At 44.7% G+C, this 24,739-nt stretch overlaps 1 long non-coding RNA gene across 2 annotated transcripts in view; it reads left to right on the top strand.

The window, feature by feature from the left end:
• The window catches only part of LOC132023482 (uncharacterized), a 77,046-nt gene extending 58,425 nt beyond the window's left edge, over nt 1-18,621 (top strand). Inside the window, exons 4-6 of one of the 2 annotated variants that reach the window (XR_009405965.1) lie at nt 8,149-8,216; nt 8,539-8,639; nt 17,904-18,621. This is a non-coding gene — a long non-coding RNA (uncharacterized LOC132023482). Of the gene's footprint in view, nt 1-8,148; nt 8,217-8,538; nt 8,640-9,781; nt 9,930-17,903 lie in introns of those variants that run through there. The other variant, XR_009405966.1, reaches the window with a different exon arrangement.
• The last annotated feature ends 6,118 nt before the right edge of the window (nt 18,622-24,739 follow it).

Genomic DNA, 24,739 nt, shown 5'->3' on the forward strand with positions numbered 1-24,739 from the left:
TGGAATGAAAAATGACAGGAAGGAGTCAGAAAGGAATGGCGGCAGAAGATGAGATACCACTCTGGTTGGGGGGACTCCCACGGCCCATGTTGAGAGGAAGGTCCTAGACCTGAGGAGGAGGCAGCTGGGTTTGAATCGTGGCTTTGCCAAGGTGTGTGCGCCCACCATACCTCAGTTTCCCTGCTTGTGAGATAGGGTCATCAGGAGAATTACATGAGATGGTGCTCATCAGGCCCCTTGCACGTGGCCAGTGAGGAATTAGTAGAAGCTGTCGCTGTGTGAGCTTCATGGAGGAGATAGGACCTGGCCTGGTGCTAAAGCCAGGACACACGCGGACAGATGCCCAGGAGTTTTCATGGTAGAGCCGGGGACTCAGAGACAAGCAAGGCACGGTTCTTACTAGGAAAGGGCTTCTAAAGAACTGACAAATCCCATTCTTTTGCGCTGGTAAGATAAGTGATGCCAACCCTTACAGACACTGGTGTTTAATAATAGCGACTAAAGAAAGCTGCTATAGAAAAGACAAAGCACGAAGGTGTACACTGTAGTAGCTAAGACTGTCAAAGGGCTCAAAGGATTTTGCCTGAGTTGGGTATTTCTCCCCATGGTGGCTAGGGGGCGATGGAAGCCCACAAAACAGGGAGATGTTCGCACACAGTGTTAACTGTGCAACCGGCAGGTCGGCCCTGGCCCTACTTTGCTTACCTGAAAAGAGCATCCACCCCCACTCCCACACCAAACACCCCACATGCCCACCCTTTCATCCTTCACTCTCCAAATATTTCCTGAAAGACTAGTATGTCTCAGGTTTGCATAGGTACCAAGGAGCAGAAATGTATGGAAAACTCTATAGATGTTGAATACTGAGTCTTTTTTGTTTTTTTTAAAGATTTTTCTTTTTTTTTCTTTCTTTCTTTCTTCTTTTTTTTTTTTTTAAGATTTTTATTTCTTTATTTGACAGACAGAGATCACAAATAGGCAGAGAGGCAGGCAGAGAGAGGGGGCTGGGGGGAAGCAGGATCCCTGCTGAGCAGAGAGCCTGATACGGGGCTCAGTCCCAGGACCCTGAGATCATGACCTGAGTTGAAGGGAGAGGCTTTAACCACCCACTGAGCCACCCGGGCACCCCTTGAGTACTAAGTCTTAAATGTGGCATTGATCTGTTAGGTTGTCACGTCTGAAAAATGCATGTGTTAAGATGAGGTGTCATTTGCACACTTCAAGGCTCTTTTAAAACTTGTACCTGTCTAAATACCATTCAAAGTTTTGGGGACTGCACTCAGTTTGAGGAAAAGAGGCCCAACTGAGCAGTGAAGTCTGGATAGAGACTGGCTTTGCCATCCTAGAGTCTCGGTTCAGCTGTGGGTTGCAGCACCATCAGTGGCCTGAGCTCAGATGAGCTATTTAATGTCTCTGAGCTGCAGTGCTGCAGCTCTCATGCATGGTTGTATGCATGCAGTGTGCGGCATTCAGGAGGTGATCAGCAGGTGTTCATTCCCGAGATTCTGCTCTCTAGGAGGAAGAGAGAGGAGGCAAGTGAGGAGCCACGTACTCCATGTGCTTGGCTGGGGACACAGCCACTGCCCAAAAGGCATTGTCTCCATAGGCATACACAGGGAACATCAGTTAGTTCAAATGCTCCAAAACACTTGAAATCAGAGGGGAGGGAATCCAGATAGTCTGAAATATGCTTATTACAAGGAGAGGAGAAGTGTTTAGCCCAACAGACATGTCTTGAGGGCTCCAATGATGCGCGGCAGGGGTCAGGGGTGGGAAGACCGAGATAAGACGAGGTGGGAATCTGGCCAAGTGCAGAAGCTTCGGGAGCAATGGTGTGACACCTGGGCAGAGAGTGTGAGCCACAGAGTGAGGGCGTCTGCTCCCCGGCTTCATGTGGCTTTATTAATAGCTTATGTCAGCTGGTTTCTGGGTAATTGGGTTTGATGGCTCAGCCTGGATTTGATTGACATGTGTGCTGAGAGGGGCTATGGGGGGAAATCTTGAACTTGATTTAGTCACAATGAATTTTACATGTCATAAAGTATTTTATGAACTGCAGGTTCATATGCAGGTGCCCTGGATGACCTCAGAAAATGTTTATTTTTGAGGATAGGAAGTTTGCTGTTAGAATGGGGCTTGTGAGAAGGGGCTTGGGTTCAGGACTCTCACACTTGACTGCGACTCTAATTTTGCTCCTTATTATTCATGGGTTGTTAGACATGCACCTGATGACTTCTAAGACAGAGCTTGTTGCCAAGTTCCAGGGTGGTCCCTCAAATTCCTGTCTCTGGGACTCACATCCTAGATAATTCCCACCCCAAATGTGGTGAGACTTTTGAGTATGGTGGAATATCATGCCCATGATTTTCTTACATGGTATGACAAAGGTGAGGAGATTTTGCTGAAGTAATCGAGGTACCATGTCTGTTAATGTTGAGTTACTAAAAGGGAGATTATCTAGGGTGGGCCTGACCTAATCAGGCATGCTCTTGAAAAGAGGGTCCAGAGGTCAGAGACAGAAGTCAGGAGGATTTTCTGATGGCTTTGAAGAAGCAGACTGCCAGGTTGTGAACAAGACCACATGTCAGAGGATGACTCCAATGGAAGGTCAACAAAAATGTAAGGACCATGTGTAGCCTCTGTAGGGAACTTTGGCTCTCATTTCAGGAAAGTCTGTCTTGGAAGACCACAAGCAGTGGGTTTGATGAGATGAGATCACAGCTCAGCTGACGTCTTGACTACAGCTTTGTGAGACCCTGAGCAGAGGACCCATGAAGCCACACTGAACTCTTCATTATGCAAAAGTGTCCATTTAAGCTTCGAAATTTATGGTGATTTGTTCCTCAGCAAAAAAAAAAAAAAAATGAACTTAGAACTCATATTACCTACTTTACAGGGCTGTTGTGGGGATTAGGAAAGAGGTGTGCAAGGCACCCAGCATGTAGGAGACCACTAATTAATGATAGCTTTTAGACTGGTAATGGGTAATATCCCACTGTTTTTTAGGGAACATAAATCTCCACTTTTGGAATGGATCTGGCGAGGTGCTAAGAAATATTGAGAGGACCAAGGGAAATGTTGTGTGTACCACACTCCTAGTGTAGTGTCTGCAGACGGCGGCCTCAGTAAACAGTACGGGATGGCACTGATGATGGCGATAATGACCATCCTGACTCACAGTCATGGTGGCTTTCATCCTGGTGAGAATTAGGTCTATTTCTCAATAAAACACAGATCTCTTCTTCCCCCTTAAAACCACTTCAGCTAATTAGCTCTTCTGGCAAAAGTACCAGAGACTATTACCATTACCGTTACTGTCCACAGATAGCCATGAACCTTAGACATAATCTGGTCCGACTTCTTCAGTTTACCAAAACACCTTGAATATGAAGCAGGTGTTTTTAATGTCACAAAGCAAATTAATAATGGAATCAGGAATAGAATTCAGGTATGTTGACACCAAGGTCATTCCTACAGAATCACATATTTATTTCTTTTCTGAAAATGTCCTTCTATTTAAGACACAGAGCAACTCACATTTCAACTCAAAAATTGTCAGCATTCCCTTGCAAAAGTCACCTTGCATGTCAGTTGTGAACGTTCATTTCCAGCTACCACTCCCAAAGATTTGTTATTGATCTTAATTCATTGAATTAATCCTTATTGAGAGCCTGCTGTGTGCTATATTTGGAATCAAGTTTGTTAACCTGGAGTCCCAATCACACTAAAATTATACCCCAAGTTCCTTGTTAGATTATTTGCCATAATGACCCTCTAAGTAGCTGCGGAGACGACCATTTTTTTCAATTTATTTTTTTTAAGATTATTTATTTATTTATTTGACAGGCAGAGATCACAAGTAGGCAGAAAGGCAGGGGAAGAGAGAGAAAGGTGGAAGCAGGCTCTCTGCTGAGCAGAGAGCCCGATGTGGGGCTTGATCCTAGGACCCTGGGATCATGACCTAAGCCGAAGGCAGAGGCTTTAACCCACTGAGGCACCCAGGCGTCCCTGTGATGACCGTTTTATAGGTGAAGACATTGAGAAATAAAGAGGTTCAAGGGGTGGTTGCCAGAGAGGAGGGGGCTAAGGGGCTGGGTGAAATGGACAGAGAGGCACAGGCTTCCAGGTAAATGATGACTAAGTCACAGAGACGAAAAGTACAGCACAGGGAACATAGTCAATAATATTGTCATGTCATTGTCTGCTGACGGATGGTGACGACACTTAACCGAAGTAACGAATAGAATCGACGCATTAATATATTATATGCTTGAAACAAATGTAATATTGTATTTTAATTACACTTCAATACAAAAATAGATAATAAAACACTGTGTCTCAAACTAGTGAGAAAAGAAAAAAGAGGTTCAGGGGTTTGCAAGGCCAAACAACTGGTAAGAAGGATTTGAGATTTTGGCCAAATAGTAATAATGAATCGGACAAGTAGAGAACCAACCCCCTTCTGCCTTCAGCCCTGTCACTGGGGCTCTGCTGGATCTGGGGTGGTGTTCAGGCTCGGGTCCCCAGGACTGACAGCACAAAAGCTCCCAGCACGGACAATGAGGGAGGAGGAAATGTTGAAATGGCTCTCCTGGTTTTTTAGTCCCTTCTCAGCAGAATTCTTCTTTTTCCTCAGCAGACATTTCAGAAACTTGGTCAGATACCGACAGGAGCCTAGATCCTGGGGGTGGAACCCCGCATTTCTCACTAATGACCCTGTCTATCCAGGGCTGAGCCTGCCACACACCTGTAAGGAGGGCAGCCTGCAGGAGGTGACCAGGCTCTGGCTCCGTGGCTGGGGTAAGCTCATGAGCAGCGACAGGTGTTTCTTCATGCCTCCTGTATTTGTAGTGAGACCCGGAAACGAACCCCATGGGGAAGACCATCGAAGATGGAGGGGCATCTTCTGGACAGCACGAAGTCTAAAGCCCTGCCATATATTTATGTATTTTTAATTTTTTTAAAAAGAGTTTATTTATTTGACAGAGAGAGCGCGTGCACAAATAGTGGGAGCAGGAAAGGGAGAAGCAGGATTCCCACTGAGTAAGGAGCCCGATGCAGGACTTGGTCCCAGGACCCCGGGATCGTGACCTGAGCTAAAGGCAGATGCTTAACCGACTGAGCCACCCTGGTGCCCCTGAAACCCCGAGGTTTATAAATCTCTCCCTTCTGCTACAGGGTCCATCTCCATGGGCATTGCCTGCAGACCCTGGGTTTATGGATCTGAACATGCAGGAACAGAGTCTCGGTTTGTGGGGGAGACTTGGCATTTCATGAAACAAACTGTTGCCAAGCATCTCTTTGGGCAGAACACTTGGAAATAAAGTCCGGAAGCCTGCTGACACTCGGGCCTGGTGCCTCCCACCCTTCATCTGCTCTCAGTATTCTCCTCTGCTCTTGCCCTCGGGCTCCTGTGCTCTCTTCGCTCCTCATTTCCCCTTCTCCAAGGCACAGGAGTCAAAGAATGGAGTTCGGTCTCTAGGGTTCTCCATCTCAAGTGCATCTCCTTTCAAAACCTTTTCTATTACCGTGGATCAAAATGCCCTTGCTTCTACTCGAAGTAGATCTAGGCTCAGTGGTACCAGGGGGGGACAGAGAACATAAGCTCCATACACGCCCTGGTCATGAACTTCCTCTTCCGGTGTGTACCAGTTTCTCCTTACCGTGTGCAAAACTCAAGTGAGTAATATTGCCCATGATGTCTTTGTGGGGGCTCCTGTGTCCCAAGTATGTGAGCATTGACCATGGCTGGGGGGGGGGGTCTGTAGTAGTCCCACTTCCTGGGAAAGGCAGGGAGGCCCGGGGAGGTTAAGTCACATGCTCAAGATGGCCCCAGGACTGGAAATGGCAACTGCCCCATCCGGCCCTTCTAATCCCCTTCAGGTTCTTCTTTCCTTTTCTCTGTGGTGGGGACCAATTCCTCATTTCTTCTGTAGCTTCCCTGTTCATTGGGTCTATTGCATGTGATCTATCTCCCTGCCTCTTCCCCAGGCCCCAGTGGGAGGCCACCTGCCCTATGAAGGCTGGGGCTTTTGTCAGTTATATTTGCTAGGAGATCCTGGTGGCTTAGAAGGGGGCCTGCTTCCCAATGACAATGAATAAATAACTTTTTAAGAAGATTTAATTAATTAATTTATTAGAGAGAGAGAGAGCGAGAGTGCTTGCATGGGGTTGGGTGGGATGAGGTCCTGGCAGAGGGAGAGGGAGAGAGAATCCCAGCATTCTCCCCGCTGAGCGTGGAGCCTGAGGCAGGTCTCAGATCTCAGGACCCTGAGATCATGACCTAGGATCAGATGCTTCACTGACTGAGCTACTTAGGCACCCTAAATAAACATTTTTAAAAAATGAATGGATAAAAGTAGCTAAAGCAAGATTTCTAATGACGAGTTTTACCCCAACTTTAGCACCCAACTTAGGTGTCACCCAAAGTGTCTTTTTTTTTTTTTTTTTAAATATAGACCATTCATCTCTTTTGTATCCTGTGAAGAAATAGTGTTTGGAAAATTCATGTAGATGAAGCAAGCTCTGTGTCTTTCATCTGAACCACGTCCTGGGGCAGCTTTGGGTGTCTTTTTATTGACACCTGACCAGGAGGTGTATTTAGTCGCTGGTCGCCCCAGAAATCCATATCCATTGTAAGAGCTGAGCTCTTTGAACACCAGTGTGGAACGCATTAGAGCTACCTCGGGACTCACATCAGTGTCATGTTCAAGACTCACTTAACGGGTATTCATGTTTTTCCTCATTAGATTTTTCCATATGGCTTCCAGCTTCGCATGTGTTTCTACTCCCAGACAGTAGCATTTGTAAACACTGACATCTCTCAACCTCTTCCCCAGCTCTCCCTGCCAACGGCCTTCCAAAAATGAACCCAACTCTGACTTGAACACATGTTTATGTGTATGCCTGTCTTGTGCCATTTTCCCCCATATGCTCCTTATATGGGAATGTTCTAGGATTTTCGTAGATCTTTTTATGTGGGCTTCAATGTCTGCTTTAGTTGCTGTCTTACATAATTATTCTCTCTATTCATATAAAGGTTTGTTCGTTTCCAAAGACTTCACGTACATTTCTCATCCAACCCTCCCTGTGCCTGGCCTGTGAGGTTAGCAAGACAGGCATAATTATTGGTGATATTTTATAAATGAGTAGTTTGATGCTCAGAGAGGCTAAGTGTCTTTTTCAAGGCAACAAGGTAGGAGGAAGCAGAAGTGGGACCAGAGGACTTCGGAGGACATTCCCTGGCCTTTCCCACTGTGCTACTGGGCCTGGACCCCTGTTGGCCTCATTTCAAGTGTTGTGCTGTGTATAATTATGGGATTAAAACATATTTTTAAGGCTGGTGTTCTCTGCAGCTAAAGTAATAGTCCATGTGAACAGTGTATAAATAATTGAGCTAAGGGAACCAAAATGTGATCCAAGGGAATGAGAGAGGCTGACGGGTTATCATGTGAGGCACAAGAAGTAAATAGCTTGGAGGGACAGAAGATACAGTCTGTGGGTGAAAGACCAGGGACAGACTGAGGGAAAAGGAAAAAGAAAGCCTTCCATGGGTCTTGTGTTCTTCACTTTCAAATAAATGATCTCCTTTATTCCTCAGACTAAACTCATAGGGAGATGTTATTAAAATTTCCATTTAATTGAGGAAGGGATTGCAGACCAGAGAGTTTACTGCTTTTTTCTCAGTTGGGAGAGCCGGAATTTTAAGCAGCTTTTCTGACTCTAAAGACTGAATTTTTTAAAGTGTGAAACCTAGATTATTTTTCCTCCAAGATTCTGAAGTCCGTCTGGTTTCTTGCATTATATCTAAGTTCTTCTCTAGTGACAATGGCTGCCCTCTTGGCTTCTCCCTTTTTATAAAGAGCCCTAGAGGCACCCAGTGGCCCACATGACAAATACGAGTTCAAACCCAGCTCTATCACTCACCAGCTGTGTGAATTTAAGCAAGTTTCTTCCCGTCTCTGTGCCTCAGTTTGTGATCTGTAAAATGGAGATAATAATAAATCTGGCACATAGAATTGTTTTAAAAATCAAGGGAGATGTATGTCAAGTACTCAACACAGAGCCCAGCACCAGGAAAACCCTCATTAAATATTAGTTGTTGTCATCATGCTGTATAATAAAACATTTGTCTGTTCTTTGTCTCAGGTTCTAGACTCCTGGAATTTCCTGAGCGCTAGGAGCCCATGGACCACACCTGAGTTAAAGCTAACAAGGTAACTCGGGATGGGGCCAGTTGTGGTGTCAGCCTGACCTCCCCACCTCTGGGGAGGGAAGACGGAGTTCGAGTTCAATCACAGGGCCAATGATTCGGTCAATCATGCCTCTGTAATAAAATTCCAGTGAAACCCTGGATACCCAAAGCTGCCCCAAGGTTAGTGAGCATACTGCTGTATTGGGAGGGTGACACGTCTTGATTCCACAGGGACAGGGAGTGGAAGCAGCTCGCTCAGGACTGTTCCAAACTTTGCCCTATGTATCTCTTCATGTGGTGATTCCTGATTTGTTACTTAACTTTTTTTTTTTTTTTTTCTAAAGCTCTTGGTATGAAACCCAGAGTAGGACTTGAACTCTGAGACCCTCAGACCAATACCTGAGCTGAGATCAAGAGTCGGATGCTTAACTGACTGAGCCACCAGGTACCCCCTGATTTGTATCTTTTATAATAAAGCTATAATCATAAAGATAGCACTTTCTGAGTTCTAGGAATCATTCTAGTGAATCATTGAACTTGAGGGGGTCATGGGAACCCCAAATTCATAGCCAGTTTGTCAGATGTAGAGGTGGCCTGGGGACCCCCAAACTAGCAGCTGGTGTCTGAAGTGAGGCAACGTGGATGGAGCACGTGCCCTTCACCTGTGGAGTCTGTGCTAACCCAGAGGGGTGAGAGGCAGACGTGACCACCATGTTGCACACTGTTCTCATTGGATCAGGCATCTCCTGTCCCAGAAAAGGAAACACCTCCCAGAAGGCCAGGTTCTAGGTCATGGGGGCAGGAAAATAGACCATGTTCAGTCAGAAACTCAAGTTTCTTAGCATTTAGGTCTTCTCTGGGCTATGAAAGAGGGTGTCTTTGTGGATTTCCAGGAAGGGAGGTGGGAGTGTGGAGCAGAGGTTTGCGGGGCGGGGGGGCCTCTGGAGTAATAGAGTTAGAATCCTATCCCAATTTGTTCGTAAGTAATGCTTACTTATTCTGAGGACACATTAATTATTTCTGGAATTAAAATAGTGCTGCTACTATTACTATTACTACTACTACTACTACTACAACTACTACTGCTACTACTACTACTAAACATTCCAGGTAGCTTCCAAAGTGGCTTATTGAAAACTGGCTGTTTTGAACCACCCTTCCTTTTCCTGGACATTTGGGGCCCTTCTAAGCTCTCTCATCTCCAAAGCAAATTCTCTTAATGGCAGTCTCCACATCCTGGATGCCTTCCAAATATTCCTCGTTTGTATGGATTTCCTGGTCCAGGCTCCATTTAGAGGCCTTGCCCCAGCTCTCCCTGTTCACAGGCCTTGGTCCAGGTCAGCACAGGGCGACACTGGACGCTCACCCTTCTCCCCATGGTAGGTATCCTTTTCTCTCTCTCTTTTTCTTCAGAGTTTCAGATGTGCCTCTGTGTAAAAGCCTTCTGCTGCTTCTTGCCAAGATTTTTTTGCCTTTCTTCTAAATTCTGCCTTAAGACATAAATCTTCTCTGAAGTCTTTTATGGAGATTTCTGCACCAGAGTGTTCCTATGATTTGTAGCAACTGAACAGCTGTCTTCTCTTCTAGATTTATCTTGGAGGACAAGGAACAGCAGATGAGCCTATGGTAGAAGAAGAAATCGGGAGTATTTACTTCAGCAGTTCTCCAATAAAAATGAGGTTTTCCTTAAAAACAATGATCCTGTTAAAAACTGACAAAATGAGCTCTCTCCAGGTGGTCCGAGGTCCCTGACACATTTGGCTGGGGCAGCTGGGAGCTGGTGAGGAGACCGCTGACACAGAGCAAGGGTGGCCAGATACGGGGATGTCCGATCTCCAGCCCTGGAGACAGATAGCCTCAGTTGTGAGGAGAAGGATGTCCCCAATTCTTAGGTGCCCACAAACTCAGTGGCTGTGACCTGAGCCCGCTCAGTCTTAATTGCACAACCCATTTGAACCTGACAGACAATAGCGCTTCTGTCGTAAAAACCAGAGCGAGGAACAGTTCCAAATATTTCACAGTTTTCTCCTCTAGCCATCAAATGACACCCTTCAGAATTCCACCTTCTGAGAGTCAAAGCCTTTTCTTTGTATCCTGATCCAGTCTCTTCCCTTTTAATGGAGAGAGTGCCACTGGACCCACCTTTGGATGAGCAAAGCTGCTCTCCCTTGTCTGGCTAGCAACTAACTTAGCTTGGTTTTTCTGTCTCTGGTTATCTTTGTTCAGTTTCAAAGCTGTTTCTGCTATTTAAGAAGAGAAGTGCCCTTGGGTAACCTTACCGAAACTCGGTCCTCTCAGATGAGGATAAAAATAGAACTATCCTCAGAGAATTATTTGAGGATTAAATAAGATAATCCCCATAAGCCTAGTACCTGGCACATAGTAAGCACTTTATAACTGGTAGGGGGAAAAACAAAATGACTGCAAAATAGACGGAAATCCCTAGAGTGCCATTTGACTTGGACACCTTGTTAACCCTGACGTTAGTGAGTACAGGAGGCTTAGTACTTATTTCGTCCACTGTGTCATTTGACTCTCATGGCACCTTTCAGGAAATTTGGAGTGGATGTTACTACTATCACCTCATAGACGAGTAAACAAAGGCAAGGAGATTCTATGGGTCTTAACCTGAGGTTACCAGTGGGTTAGTGGCAGGAAGCCTTCTGACTAGTGTTGGTCACGCAGGACCACGGTACCTCCCTCTCAGAACAAAATGTGAACAAAATGTGTGGATGAACAGTACTTGGTTGACCCAGTAGGCTTGGTTGTCCAAACTCAGCACATTCTGAAAGCTCTAGTTCTTGATTGGCTCCTGAGAGAGAAATTTAAGTCCTTGGAATATCTTGCCTGACAAGAGGGTCTTTATTTACCTGGGGCACTAGGCCATGCCAGGTAATCTGTGATCGTACTGCGATTTATGATGGGGGCTTTGGCCATTCTGCCCCAGTTTGGAGATGCTAGATTCTAAATAGCTAAGGTCAATCATGAGGGTACCCCACGCCTATGTGACTGACCCTAGTAAAATCCCTGGGCACCAAGGCTCATGTAAGTGTCGCCAATTGGCAATATTTGGCTCATATTCTCACACTTTGTTCCTGGGAGAAGGAGGTGCTGTCCACAGGGCTCTGGTGGGGACAGAAGACCAGAAACTTACTCCTGGAACTCTCCTGGGCCTCTGAGACTTTTCCCTGGGCTGATTTTATTTTATGTACTTATTTATTTTTTAAAGATTTTATTTATTTGAGAGAGAGAGAGAAGGGGAGAGAATCAGCTGGGGAAGGGGCAGAGGGAGGAGAAGCAGACTCTCTGCTGAACAAGGAGCCCAGTGTGGGGCTTGATCCCAGAACCCTGGGATGGTGACCTGAGCCTAAGGCAGACACTTAACTGACTGAGTCACCCAGGCAGATTTTAATCTATATCCTTTCACTGTCATAAGCCATAAACATGGGTAGATCAGCTTTTCCAATTTCTGTGAATCCCAGAATCTGAGTGTGGTCTTGGGGACCCCTGATCTACTGGGGAACCAAGGATTTGCTACCTCATGACTGGGAGCAAGACCTGAGATCTGGGAAGCTACGTTTCTGCTTGGAAACATGTGCATTCCCCCCATCTGAACCCTGATAGACCATGCCAACCTCTCCTTCAATACCCAGACTTCACATCATAGCCTTTACAACACTGGGTTCCAAGTATCACCAAGCTATTCAGGCTTCCCTTACTGTGGCATCCCATGCCCTTCCCTGAGGCCAGTACTTCATGAGAGCAAAGAAGAAGCATTGCTTGTTCTTGGCTACACTCCCTGAGATAACATAGTCTCCAGCATAAAATAGGTGCTCAGGAAATACTTGATGCATGAAAAATGGAATGAGTTTTATTTCCACTGAATCTTTTCCCCACCTGTTCATCAGGAATTTGTTTGACAGTTCATAGCTAGGACTTGGACTCATTCCTTGCACATACACAGGGATGAAAAAAATCAAGGTACAGTAATTGAGGGAAGAACTAAGCATTGGGTTTGGGAAACTTTTGGCAAAGTGGCTTAAATAATTTAATTGTACTAGAATCTCATGTTCACATCATTTCCGTGCCTTCACCTTTGGGCAAGCAAGCATGCACGTGAGCACACTGATCCATCTGCTTTGTTCTCTGGATTTTTTAAGTTGACTCTAGAGGAGAAAGCCTGGCAGGCAACCCAAGGCTTTAGGTGCCTGTGGGCCACTGAAGGCTGACTTCCCTTGTTGTGTGGTCTCAGGCAAGTCATCTCAGCTCTCAGTTTCCCCTTCTGCAAAATTAGTTGGTAGGACCAGCTGATACACCATCAGAAGCTTTATCTTTATCACGTCGGGCTGTCTGCTTCTACCAGCTTCTACCATCTCATGACCATATAGCAGAATAACATAATGTGAGGAAAATGCTCTGTGCTCATGCATAAAAGATGATATTTAAGGTCAAATTCTGAATTCCTGTCCTTGTCAGTTTTTTTTAAATTGTGGTAAAATCTATACACCAAGGAACTTTCCATTTTAAGCATCTTTAAATGTATGCAATAGTGCTATGCAACCAACCCCACCATCCATCCACAGCACTTTTTCATCATCCTCAACAGAAACTTGGTCCCCATTAAATCACTTGGCATTCTCTCTTTCCTGTGGCCCCTGGCAACTGCCATTTTACTTTCTGCCTCTATGCATTTAACTATTCAAAATACCTCAGATAAGTGAAATCATAGAATATTTGTCCTTTTTTGACTGGCTTTTTCACTTAGTGTAAGAGCCGCAAGTTTCACCCTTGTTATAGCATGTGTCAAGATTTCTTTTTTTTTTTTTAAGGCTGAATAATATTCCATGGTAGTATGGATGTAACAATTTTGTTTATCCATTCATCCTTTAATGGGTCCTTGGGTTGTTTCTACTTTTAGCTGTGGTGATTACTCCTGCTATGAACAATGGTACACTCAAACATCTGTTCGAGTCTCTGCTTTCAATTCTTTTAGGTGTATACCTAGGGGTAGACTTGCTGGAGCATATGATAGCCTATGTTTAATTTGGGGAAAGCTGCCAAACTGTCTTCCTAGCTCCTAATTTTTAAAGTCTGTCACCTCAGAGTTTGCAGCAACAAGATTTGGTCATGGGGTTATTAGGTTGCTATTAGAACTGGCTTCTGTCTGCCAACCAGGAAGAGGGCCCTCGCCAGACTCTGCCGGCATTTTAATCCTGGACTTCTCAGCCTCTGGAACTAAAAAAGTGACTGTCCATTTTTAAAAAATAATTGGTGTTGAGGTCCAGGCCAATTTAGAAAGTGAGACAGTTAATTCTTTAGAAGGAGATAGGTTCGGGGGGTGGCATCCCATCCCAGCTGTGTGATTCTGGGGAAATCATCCACCACCTTGACTGGTGGTTTCCACATCTGTGAAGTGAGCATATGCTTTATTCCCCAAGGTCATGAAGGGGAGTAAACACACAGGAAACATTTTGTGTAATGCCCGGCATAGAGTAAAGGCTCAATTGAAGATCAACCCCCTTCATCCTTTGCATTTCATGGCCACACCTTCTCCACTTGAGTCCACCCTCTGTGCCCCACAAAGTCTGTCCTTCTGCTCTACTCTGCTTAGAACACTTGTCTTTGTTGGCCCATCTCCATTCTTTCCAAGCCTCCCTCTCTGCAGATCCCATTTGGAAAGGAGTTGTTAACATGCTCCTGCCAAGGGCTTAGTAGTCCATAATTTAAAGCATGTCCTCTCTGGGGCACCTGTTTTTTGTTTTTGTTTGTTTGTTTGTTTGCTTGTTTTTAACAGAGTTTGATCTTGCAACCAAAGGATGTGTCCTAACAATATTTCAGACACTTGGGATGGAAACGTAAAAGGTAGTGATGGGACGGTCAACCTCTACTACGTAGCTTAGATCCTACTGAAGACCACACTGTGTGCTCTCCCTGGCCTAAAACAGTGTTGGGGTAGACGGAATAATTAGACCGAAAAACTGAACCATATTGGTCAGAAAAAGGGAGGTAGCACACATTTCTGACCAAACTTCTCAGAGGCAAAGTGACATTTCCATGATTGAAATGTTCAACTCACAAAACCCCTGAGATATGGTAATTAACAGTCAGTAAAGCAGACCCATACGACTAAGTGACTCAGTGAGATCCCATTCTGAAACAAACACTTGAGACTAAGGCAATTTGATATGAAGCTTTTTTGGCCGGAACTCCTGGGGGTCAGCATAAAACTTATCCTCATATGGTTTGCAGGTATATGAGGGTGAAGTGAATGAATTTCAACCAGAAACTAGGCACAGGCTGTCAAAATTAATTTTTGTATTGCATCTTTGTGCGAGAGGTTATCCGATAGATGTAGTTTGTATTCTAAAATGTTGGAATTTCTGGGGCATTTTGATGGATTATGAAGACAAAGAATATATTCAAAACTGAGCTGGTTTTAGAAATGCTAGAACATATGGTACCCATCCTAGTGAAATTCACTGCCAACACAGGAATCAACAACAATAGGAGTTTTGGGTGAGGTGAATTGGGAGATGCTGCCAAAAAGTGGGCTCTTCCTGTCCCTGTCCCTGCTGCCTGTAGCCTCTGGCCAAATGTTGCCCATAGATGAAAAACAAGGTATCCCAGGAGGTTGCTAAGTGGATGACGCCATGTGGGGGAGCTGGGTTTGCCCCACTGAGTATGCCGCAGACTTGACAAGGCACATATGGTGCTCATTCCTGCAAATGTCAACCCCTCATTTCAAAACCTAAAAATGAAATAAAGTGCATTTTAAACATTTATGCACAGATCAATCGAGAATATGTTTCCATGGATGTGAGTTTGATGTATGAAGCTGTTTTCATACTGTGCCTTGCATATTCCCCTGATAATCTGCCTTGTTCTGACCTGCAGGGTGCCAGGGGAACCGACTCACTATAACTGAAAGGCATCCTGGCTTTCTGCTCTGATGCCAGTGAAACTGCAGACTGAGTAGACATCCTCCAGTGGCTCTTAACTTTTAGGTGATGCCTAATAAGATTGATACCATACAACAATCAAAATCCAGGCAAGAAAATATTCTCAGGAGCCCTTATGAATTTGACAAAATATACAGCCTCTTTGCCTTTACCTTTAAGTGGTCATTGGCTGTATTGGTCAGGATAGGCTGGGTATGCCACAGAACAAAAATCCTTCAACAAAGATATATTTCTTGTTCATGTCATATGTCCAACACAGGTCAGCAGGTGTAGAGGAGTGATCTGTTGTGACTCAGGAACTCAGGCTAACAGAGGCTTTGTTGTCTCTAATGTGGCTGGTGGCCTACGAGGGAAATCCTGCTCTATCTCCTATCTTCAGTTTGGATCAGAAGTGACACCTGTCATTTCTACTTGCAGTCACATGGCCCCATTTGATGGCAGGGAATTTTGACCTGTAGTTTTTCATGTGCTTGGGGGAGATGAGACTTGGAAATGAGCACTAATAATGTAAATTAGATTTTAGAATTTCATTCATTTGTTCACTCATTCATTCATCCATCAAATGAGCCTGTGCTAAATGCAATTCTAGGCCTCATGGATGATAAAGGCACATATAAAGTACACTTGCCCTCAAAATCAGGAGACACCATGTTTCAGGCTGGCAGAGGGGTGGTTGGAGACTTTGACCACCCACACTTAAATGATTATGTCATTTGGAATCTCTCTTTCCCAAAATATGGAGAAGGATTGCCCAAAAAAAGGGAGATCAGGCAGCCCCTGACAAGAAAATGCAGGAATTACAAATGACCCTTACCATCAAGGACATAGCAACCAACCAGCCTCTCACCATCTCTGCTGGAACTACACTTCTGGGCCCTGGTAACCAAAATTGAGTGGAAGAGGTAGTGTTCACAGGAATGCTAGATGTTAAAAGCAAGAATACCCTGGCTGATGATTTAGAGTGGGCTTTGAGGCAGGGCTGGATCTCCCAGTCATGACTGCTTCTCTTAACACTGTCTCAAAATTTCTTTTCATTTTGTCATCATGCCTGACAAATGGATTTGAGATTCACTTTGGTTATTGAACAGCTTTGTTCAAAAATATACCTACTGCCCAGAGGATTTTGAAGCTGATGGCTTTCAAGTGTGACCCTCTTCAATCAGATACTTTTCCTTTCGAAGACCTAGTTGAACTTGGGGAGAGGGATTTGATTGAGAGCCAGGGATAACAGGGCTAGTAGGGGTGAAGGGCTTGGGCACCACTAGTAAAATGGGGGCTTGGAGAAAGAAACATGCTAATCTAGGGAAGGAGGTGGTGTTCAGACCTTTGGGGGTGACTGTACCTTGGACAGTGGGAGGTTAGGGAGAGTAACTTGCTGAGTACCTGTTCAGTGTCAGCACAGAGCTGGGACCTTCACATACATTCGTCTCATTGTCTCCTCCCAAGAGCTCTGTGGGTTAGCCGTTGGCTCCACTTTATAGGAGAACAACCAAGGTTCAAAAGACAGTAAGGGATTTGTTCAAAGGGCTGGCAAAGGCCAGAGAAGGAATTGAAAGATCCAGGCCATTTCCCTGATGCCATTTTCCTTCCGGTCACTGACCTCTTCCTCACTCTTACAGTACTGATCTCCTGGTGTCCGGACAGGACTCAGGTCAGGTCTGGAAGGACCAGAGTCCTCTCATCTGGTAGTCAAATAGACCTCGATGGGCCAGCTCAGAGACTCCTTTTTTAGCTGATACTTTTCTTACAGCAAAAGGCACACCGAACTCCAAGTTGCTTGCTTACAAATGCATTAGGAGGGGGGAAATACAACAGATTATGGAGACTGCTTAAATAATTAACTCCCTTAAAAATCGCCAAGTAGGGTTTAAATGTTATTTTAATAGTTCTGGGATGGATGGATGACTGTCAAAAGTGTGATTATCCTTAACTAACTTCTTGGTGTGAAAAATTCAGAGTCTGACTTAATGAGGATCCCAACCCTCACCTTTTGTGCACTTATACTTCTCTATGATTGATTTAACTAGTCTAAGTCTTCTCCATGTTATCTGTTGAAATTGTCTGGGAGTCGGTCATGGATTTTGGAATGAAATGTCTTCATCCTGTTCTGAAATAATCAGAGTATTAAGATGAATAGGGACCGGAGGGCCTGGCTGGATCAGTTGGTAGAGCATGCAAATCTTGGTCTCAAGGTTGTGAGTTCAAGTCCCATGTTAAGTGTAGAGCTTACTTAAAAAATAAAAAAGAAATGGATAGGGGTCAGTTTTCCTTGTTAATTTGGAGGTAGGACACCTGGGTTCACCTGGGTTCCTTCTAGAGCTGGATCTGCCTCTAGTTAGTGATTAATTAAGGGGATATCATTCAACCTGTCTGAGTCTCAGACAGTCTGAATCTCAGCCTGAGAAATGAATGTGATGAACTGTAGGATTTCTAAGTGGGCTCAGCCCTCTGGGATTCTAGGATCTACAAATAGCTGGGATCTCTGAGAAGACCAGTTCTGGATGAATGTGAGGTTTTGTGTCATTTAAATTAGGAGATGCCACATTCTGGCCAACTTCCTGCTGTCTGGGTGGGCATATTATTTTCCATTTGGCAGCTGTTCCGGTGTGGGATCAAATATTCTAGACAGAATAATTTCTCAGAGCAGCAGAAAGGCTGCCTTTGGTTCTCCAGGGGCTTGGAAAGTAACAAAAACAGGTGCAGGAAACAAATAAACCATTTAATGTTGTCATGACCTTTTCTTTGGATAGATTTGATCATCATTATGTGGCCTACCAAAGCATCCTTTTGAGGTTAAAGGAGTCACAAGAAGGTGACCTGCTAGCAACTTCCTTGGAAGAGAAGCAGCTCAACAAAGAACTTTCACGAAGGTCTAAGAACTTCAGGATTAAAATAAAGATAAGGGTTTTTCTATACCTACAAATTAGTGTTTTTCCCTTGAAACCTTGGACACCTTCCCGTTCAAAGAGAAAACCCCACATGTTACGTGACATTTCCTTGCTTTTCTATGACACTTTCTCTTTGGTCATTTCAGGCTGTTTTGAGAAACCCAAACTGACTGAAAAACCAAGTCCAAGCAATTGTTTGGCACCACGAAGACAAAACAACCTGTCTCATGAACTACAGACCACTTCTACCTTTCCCTCGATGAGATGGGCCCAAAGGGGACGCTTGCCTTCTTCCAACTGTAGGCAAGAATTAAGAGGGTGTGAGCAGACAGGAACGCAGGCTGGTGGTGCACACATGGAGCTCTGCTTCAGCAGACTCTGACACCCACTGCAGACAACTGTGGTTGAGGGTTCTCGTTACAAATGTATTCTTTGGATTGCAAAAGTATTTTGCTCTTTTGTCACTTTTCTGCGATCAAGTCAATGCAATGTGCTATACGTAAAGTCCTCTATTAGGAGGTGTGGGCACAAAGATGTCTAGGAGGCAGAATTCCAGCCCTCAAAGAAAGAAAGCCCAGGGGAATCCAGTTGTGGGGTGGGGTGGGGGGGGTGTTGGTAGGGGAAAGGGAAGGCGCTGGGGCTGGTTGAAGGGAGCTATCAATGGGCAAATATAGAGCAGACTGAACACAACTATATGGTGTCCCGGATTGGGAAACAAGAGGGACAATCAACTCTCCAAGAACATGTTTACACAGTTTGTAAGGCATGTTTAAATGACCTCTATTAAAATCACGATACACAGATGTTAACGGGAAGGGGTAAGAAGGCAGAAGGATGAGACAAGCAGACAAGGAGGTCTCAAGGGTGATGCATGTTTATGTTAACTATCCCACACCCTAATGAAGTGCAGGGTCCACCCCTCTCTCTATGGTTGCCTTACTTCTGGTGGGTTCCTCCCTTATGGTACACCTGGCTGAACCTCTGCGGTCCTGAAATGATGAAAGAGATAAGCAGAGTCCTGAGAGGGGAGGGCAGGGCCAAAAAATGCCAGTGCTGTGCTGGGAATGTTGACTAGGTCAGCTGGGTGGAGGACTCTGGTTTGTGGAAGCGAATAATAGAAAATAAACCAAGAAGAATAGGAAGGGATCTGATTTTAGAAAACCTGAAATTTCAGCCTGAGGACTTTGGACTTTTATCAGTAGTCAGTGGAATGTTTTGATCAGGGGAGTAATAGGATCAAAATAATGCTTTAATAATAGGAACACCCTGCCTGTATTTGAGAATTTATTTACAGAGAAACTACCAGGCAGAAAATCTTGATTCCGTAGGGATGAAGCAGAAATTCAAAACTAAGTTAGCAACCATTGCCATGACCCTTACTGACCGCCCTCTCATTTGGCCTTATCCCCTACTCTCTGGAACTACAATTACCATTCCTGTGTGCTGAGCTATGACCGGGTAACTAGATCACAAATCCACTGGAAGAGTCAGGGAATAATGCATAGTAATAGCTCACGACATGTTTCTTATTAGAAATGATGACAAGACAGGAAGTTATAATGGAAACCAGTGGGAAAAGAACAAAATTTGTGAACCCTTGATTTGCACTTGACTTTAGGGGAGGATCTGTTGCTCAGGGAATAGAATTTGTATTTGAGACATAAGAAGTCTATGTGAAGAGTTATGTTGGCTTCTTTTAACACCCATGACATTATGAATATATATATATATATTTTTAAAGATTTATTTATTTATTTATTTGACAGAGAGAGATCACAAGTAGGCAGAGAGGCAGGCAGAGAGAGAGAGAGGAGGAAGAAGGCTCCCTGCTGAGCAGAGAGCCTGATGCGGGACTCGATCCCAGGACCCCGAGATCATGACCTGAGCCGAAGGCAGCGGCTTAACCCACTGAGCCACCCAGGCGCCCCTATGAATATATTTTTAAATCCATAAAAATAGATTTAAAAATATGTTCATGAGTAACAACAACAAATTCCTACTTCTCCTGGTGGGTTTACCTCCTCCATTTGCTGGAGGGATCACAGTGGTTCTCAAATGACAAATGTGGACAGTACATTGGCCCTTTTTAAGAGGCCAATGTCTAAATTCATTAAAAGGGACATTCCTATCCAAATTTGGTTTTTCCTCTAAACAGCCCAGGTGTACTAAATATTGTTCTTCATATCTTCTTCAGTGCATGCCTTACAAACTTGGCAATTACTTCAGAATGTGGAAAGGCCAGCCAAAAGTTAGCCATTAACTCACCAAGAGAATTCTTATTCAACTGAATAGATACAGACAAAGTAAATAATTTTCTAAGTAAAATAAAGAAGGGAGGGTCATCAAGGAGCTCTTATAGGAGTAAGAAAGTCATTGATAACAGTTGTTATTTCCTCTCTCAGGTGAGGCAACAATTATTTCCTTGATTGTCAAATATGAAGTGTGTTCATTGATACATTTCCTGATTTGTTTCTTAAATGTTCGCTACGTTTGCTCTGTTGAGAGAAGGGGTGGGTTAAAACTCATTCAGTTGACACATTGAATAAAGTTAAAAAAAGAAAAGAAAACAGGCGAGCACCAAAGTGAGAAAGGTTGGATGTGTTGAATTTATTCTGGATTACTATTAGCCATCTCTGTTTTGTGTTGGTGGTGGTCTTCCCAAAGAAACCACCAGAAGCCCTTGTTGATCAAGCAAAGCAGATCGTGTTAGATCTATAGCAGGATAGGAGAACATGGCATTGTTAGTTTTCTTTCTTTCTTTCATTTTTTTAATTAAAACAATTTTTTAAAAAGATTTTATTTATTTATTTGACAGACAGAGATCACAAGTAGGCAGAGAGGCAGGCAGAGAGGTGGGGGGGGGACAGGTTCTCTGCTGAGCAGAGAGCCCAAAGTGGGGCTCGATCCCAGGACCCCGAGATCATGACCTGAGCTGAAGGCACAGGCTTAACCCACTGAGCCATCCAGGTGCCCCTTTCTTTTCTTTTCTTTTTTTTTAAAGATTTTATTTATTTATTTGAGAGAGAGACAGAGATTGAGAGAATGAGTCGGGGGAAGAAGAAGAGGGTGAAGCAGTCTCCCCACTGAGCAGAAAACCCAATGCGTCAAGACCCTGGGATTATGGGATTATGACCAGAGACGAAGGCAGACACTTCACTGACTGAGCCACCCAGGAAGCCACAACACTGTTAGTTTCAGAGTGCTGAAACTTCAGAGACATGGAGAAATTAGGGTAAGGCATAGGGAGGTTGTTTGGGCTTGGATTGAGTGACTTTAAGGGGTGTCTTGCGAGGCAATGAATGGGATAGATTGGTTAGTTTGAGACAGCATAGTTTTGAATTTGGTGAACCTAGGAGGCAGGGATCTTGAAGTCAACCTCGAGGAGCAAGCCGTTAGTTTGATAAGTCAGTTACTTTAACTGGGTCACAGTTTTAGCCCCAGGAGCAAGCATCGCACAGAGCAAATACAAAATCTTTTATCTGCCAATGGTGCTGTTTGATGCAGAGGCAGTTCTCACCATCACTGCCCACTTCTCCAGCTTCTTTCCCACCAGTTAATAAACATCCCGAAGGGTGGCTTGGTGGCTCAGTGGGTTAAGACTCTGCCTTCAGCTCAGGTCATGATCTCAGGGTCCTGGGATCGAGCCCCACATTGGCTCTCTGCTCGGCAGGGAACCTGTTTCCCCCTCTCTCTGTGCCTGCTTGCCTCTCTGCCTACTTGTGATCTCTCTCTCTCTCTCTGTCAAATAAATAAATAAAATCTTAAAAAAATACATATATATATATACACACACACACACACACGTGTGTGTGTGCTGATGCTGGATGATACCTGCCTTTATAGTCCTAAATGGGTTCATCTCAGAGGCACCACTGCCAATATTGCATATGCAGCAGCTGCTCTTCAAACCAGATGAGTATTTCCTGTGTGTTCTAGGACTTCAGGTTCCTTCACCCAACATGCCTAGTCCATCTTTTCCAGTCAGTCACATCCTGGGCTCCAACGTATAAATTCATTATTGCATGTATCGTGCGTAACTGTTCGAAAGGATCTTACTTCGTGTACCATGTTTGTCAGAATATAGTGTACATTGCCATATAATGTAAAAAGACCATACAACCAACTAAGTGTTGTTGTACCAACTAAAATACCAAATAAAATTTGAACAGTAACTTTTAAAAAAAAATGTGTGTGTGTATACACATATGTACACATACACATATATATATATATACAGCTTCGGCTTTGGGATGCATATATATATGGCTTCTTTCATATATATATGCATCCCAAAGCCGAAGCTGGGAGGAGAGGTGCAATAGCCCCTCAAGGGGTTCCTGTTGTCGTATGGGGAGGGGCCTCTGCAGAATTTGCCAGCACAACAAAAGGACTGGACCTCACTAGGGAAGGGTGGGCCAGCTCTTGGGCCCAGAGGGTCCAGGGGCCTCTGTTGAATCCACATCTTCAGGCCATCATTTGAGATGTTTCTGTCCCACACTTCAAGATGCCAGGTTTTCCCCACCAGGGCCCAGGCCTTTGGATAATAGAGCTGCCTTGGCGAGCACTGCCACCTCCTTGGAGCTCCAGGACCCTCACAATGAGCTCTTCAGCCTGCACGTCGGCTGTGCCTGTTATTCCTCCGCAGGAGATAAAGGCCCCTTTGAAAGCTCTCACAGAGACCCTATGTCAGCAGGCCTCAGTAGCTCATTCTTCTTCTGCCGGCCACCGACCCAGCCTAGCGGCATCCAGCCCCTGGTGCTGTTTCTGCAGACATATGTCACCCATGTTTTTAAATGCCTGCTTGCACCTGTCACAGCATTCTCCTCCACCAAAACATTCTCCAGGTCACCATTGGTGAAATCTTGAGCAACTGAGCCAATACCTTACACTGGGGACTCTCAATGCCCCATCTGCTGACCAGAAGGGCAGACTCTTCACCTGCTGAGAGGTGGGCGGCCCAGTTCTGCATCCCCATCAAATTGCCCATTTCCTCAGAGCATTCCTGTCCCCCCCTCCTTGTGTTATTCTGGATCCTTCAACAGCAGATGCCATGACAGGATTAATTGTGCAAGAAATTGGTTAGGGGGAAGAGAAAATGGGGAGAGCATTTGGGGACAATAGAGGAGTGGCCAGACCACCAAACAAGGCTGGGCACAGTGACAGTAGGAGGAGGGGAGGGAAGTCTAGATGGAAGCTTCCAAACGGCTTTGACGTTCTCAGGGAGGTTCCCCTCAGACCCTCAGGAAGGGCCTGCCTTACTGTCCTGCTGCGCAGGGTCATGGCCAGGCAGCAGATCTTGGTGTAAGATCAGTAGTGAGTTTCAGAGTTGGGCACCTGGGTCCCTTGTCACCCTCCAGGCAGAGGAGAGACACAGCTGCCACACGCACACAGACGCACGATGGATAGATGTGGAAGAAAGCGCTCCTTTTGCCTTCTTGCAGTCATCCAAATATCAATTTTAACTGAGTAAAAAGCAGAAGAGTTAAGTTTTGATGGTAATGTACTCTATAATTGCTAGATTAGAATTGACATCTGACTCAATCTCTTGGTTTCAATTTCAATTTGGAAAAAAAATAAAATGCATGTGATTCATTTAAAATGTGAGCATTTCCTGAGCTTAACATTTCAAGGATCCCATGACCGAGTCTCCAGCTCTTTGACGCAAATCTGGACTCAGGCCACGTGATCTTCCTTGGTGTCACTGCCCACGTTGTTCGCCTGTATGAGTCTACTTTGGCTTTGCATCCCGTCTTATCTAGTGCTCCTTTTCCTTTCATTCTTCACAAAGCAACATCTTGCTAACTATTCAGGTTCTCTTTAGTCAACCCAGCAAAGCAAATGCTATTATCCTTATGTCTATACATTGTATTAGTCTTTTATGCTATGTAACAAACTGGCATAGATTTAATGGCTTAAGACAACATGCGTTCATCCTCTCAGTGTCTGCGGGGCAGAAGTCCCACCTGGCAAAACTTCATTGGGACCTTAGCAAAACTGCTTTTGGGGTCTTGTCAGGGCTGGGTTCTCATCTGGAGGCTCGAAAGGAGAAGGGTCTGCTTCCAAGCTCATGCACGGTATTGGAAGGATTCTTTTCCTGGTGGACATAGAAGTTATGGTAGCTTGCTTCTTCATAACTTTCAGGGAGAGCAAGACTCTAGAACATATCTAACAAGATGGAGTCTCACGTAACAGAACCTGGGGGTGGCATCCCACCACCTTTGTCCTATTCTGTGGGCTGGGGTAACTCATTGGGGTCATGGTGACTGCCCTTAAGTTCTATCTGCACACACGTGTGGAAACTCAAACTCAACCAGATCAGGTAATATGCTAACTAGCAAGAGGCAGATGCCAGACTTCTTTTTGTTTTTTTTATTTTTAAATTTTTTATTTTTTCAGTGTTCCAAGATTCATTGTTTATGCACCTCACCCAGTGCTCCATGCAATACATGCCCTCCATAATACTCACCACCAGGCTCACCTAACCCCCACCCCCTCCCTTCCAAAACCCTCAGTTTTTTTCTCAGAGCCCACAGTCTCTCATGGTTTGTCTCCCCTTCCAATTTCCCCCAATTCACTTCTCTCCATCTCCCAATGTCCTCTGTGTTATTCCGTATGCTCCACAAATAAGTGAAACCATATGATAATTGACTCTCTCTCCTTGACTTATTTCACTCCACATTATCTCTTCCAGTCCCATC

This window comes from Mustela nigripes, chromosome 8 (assembly GCF_022355385.1).
Source record: "Mustela nigripes isolate SB6536 chromosome 8, MUSNIG.SB6536, whole genome shotgun sequence".
Taxonomy (NCBI): Eukaryota; Metazoa; Chordata; class Mammalia; order Carnivora; family Mustelidae; genus Mustela; species Mustela nigripes.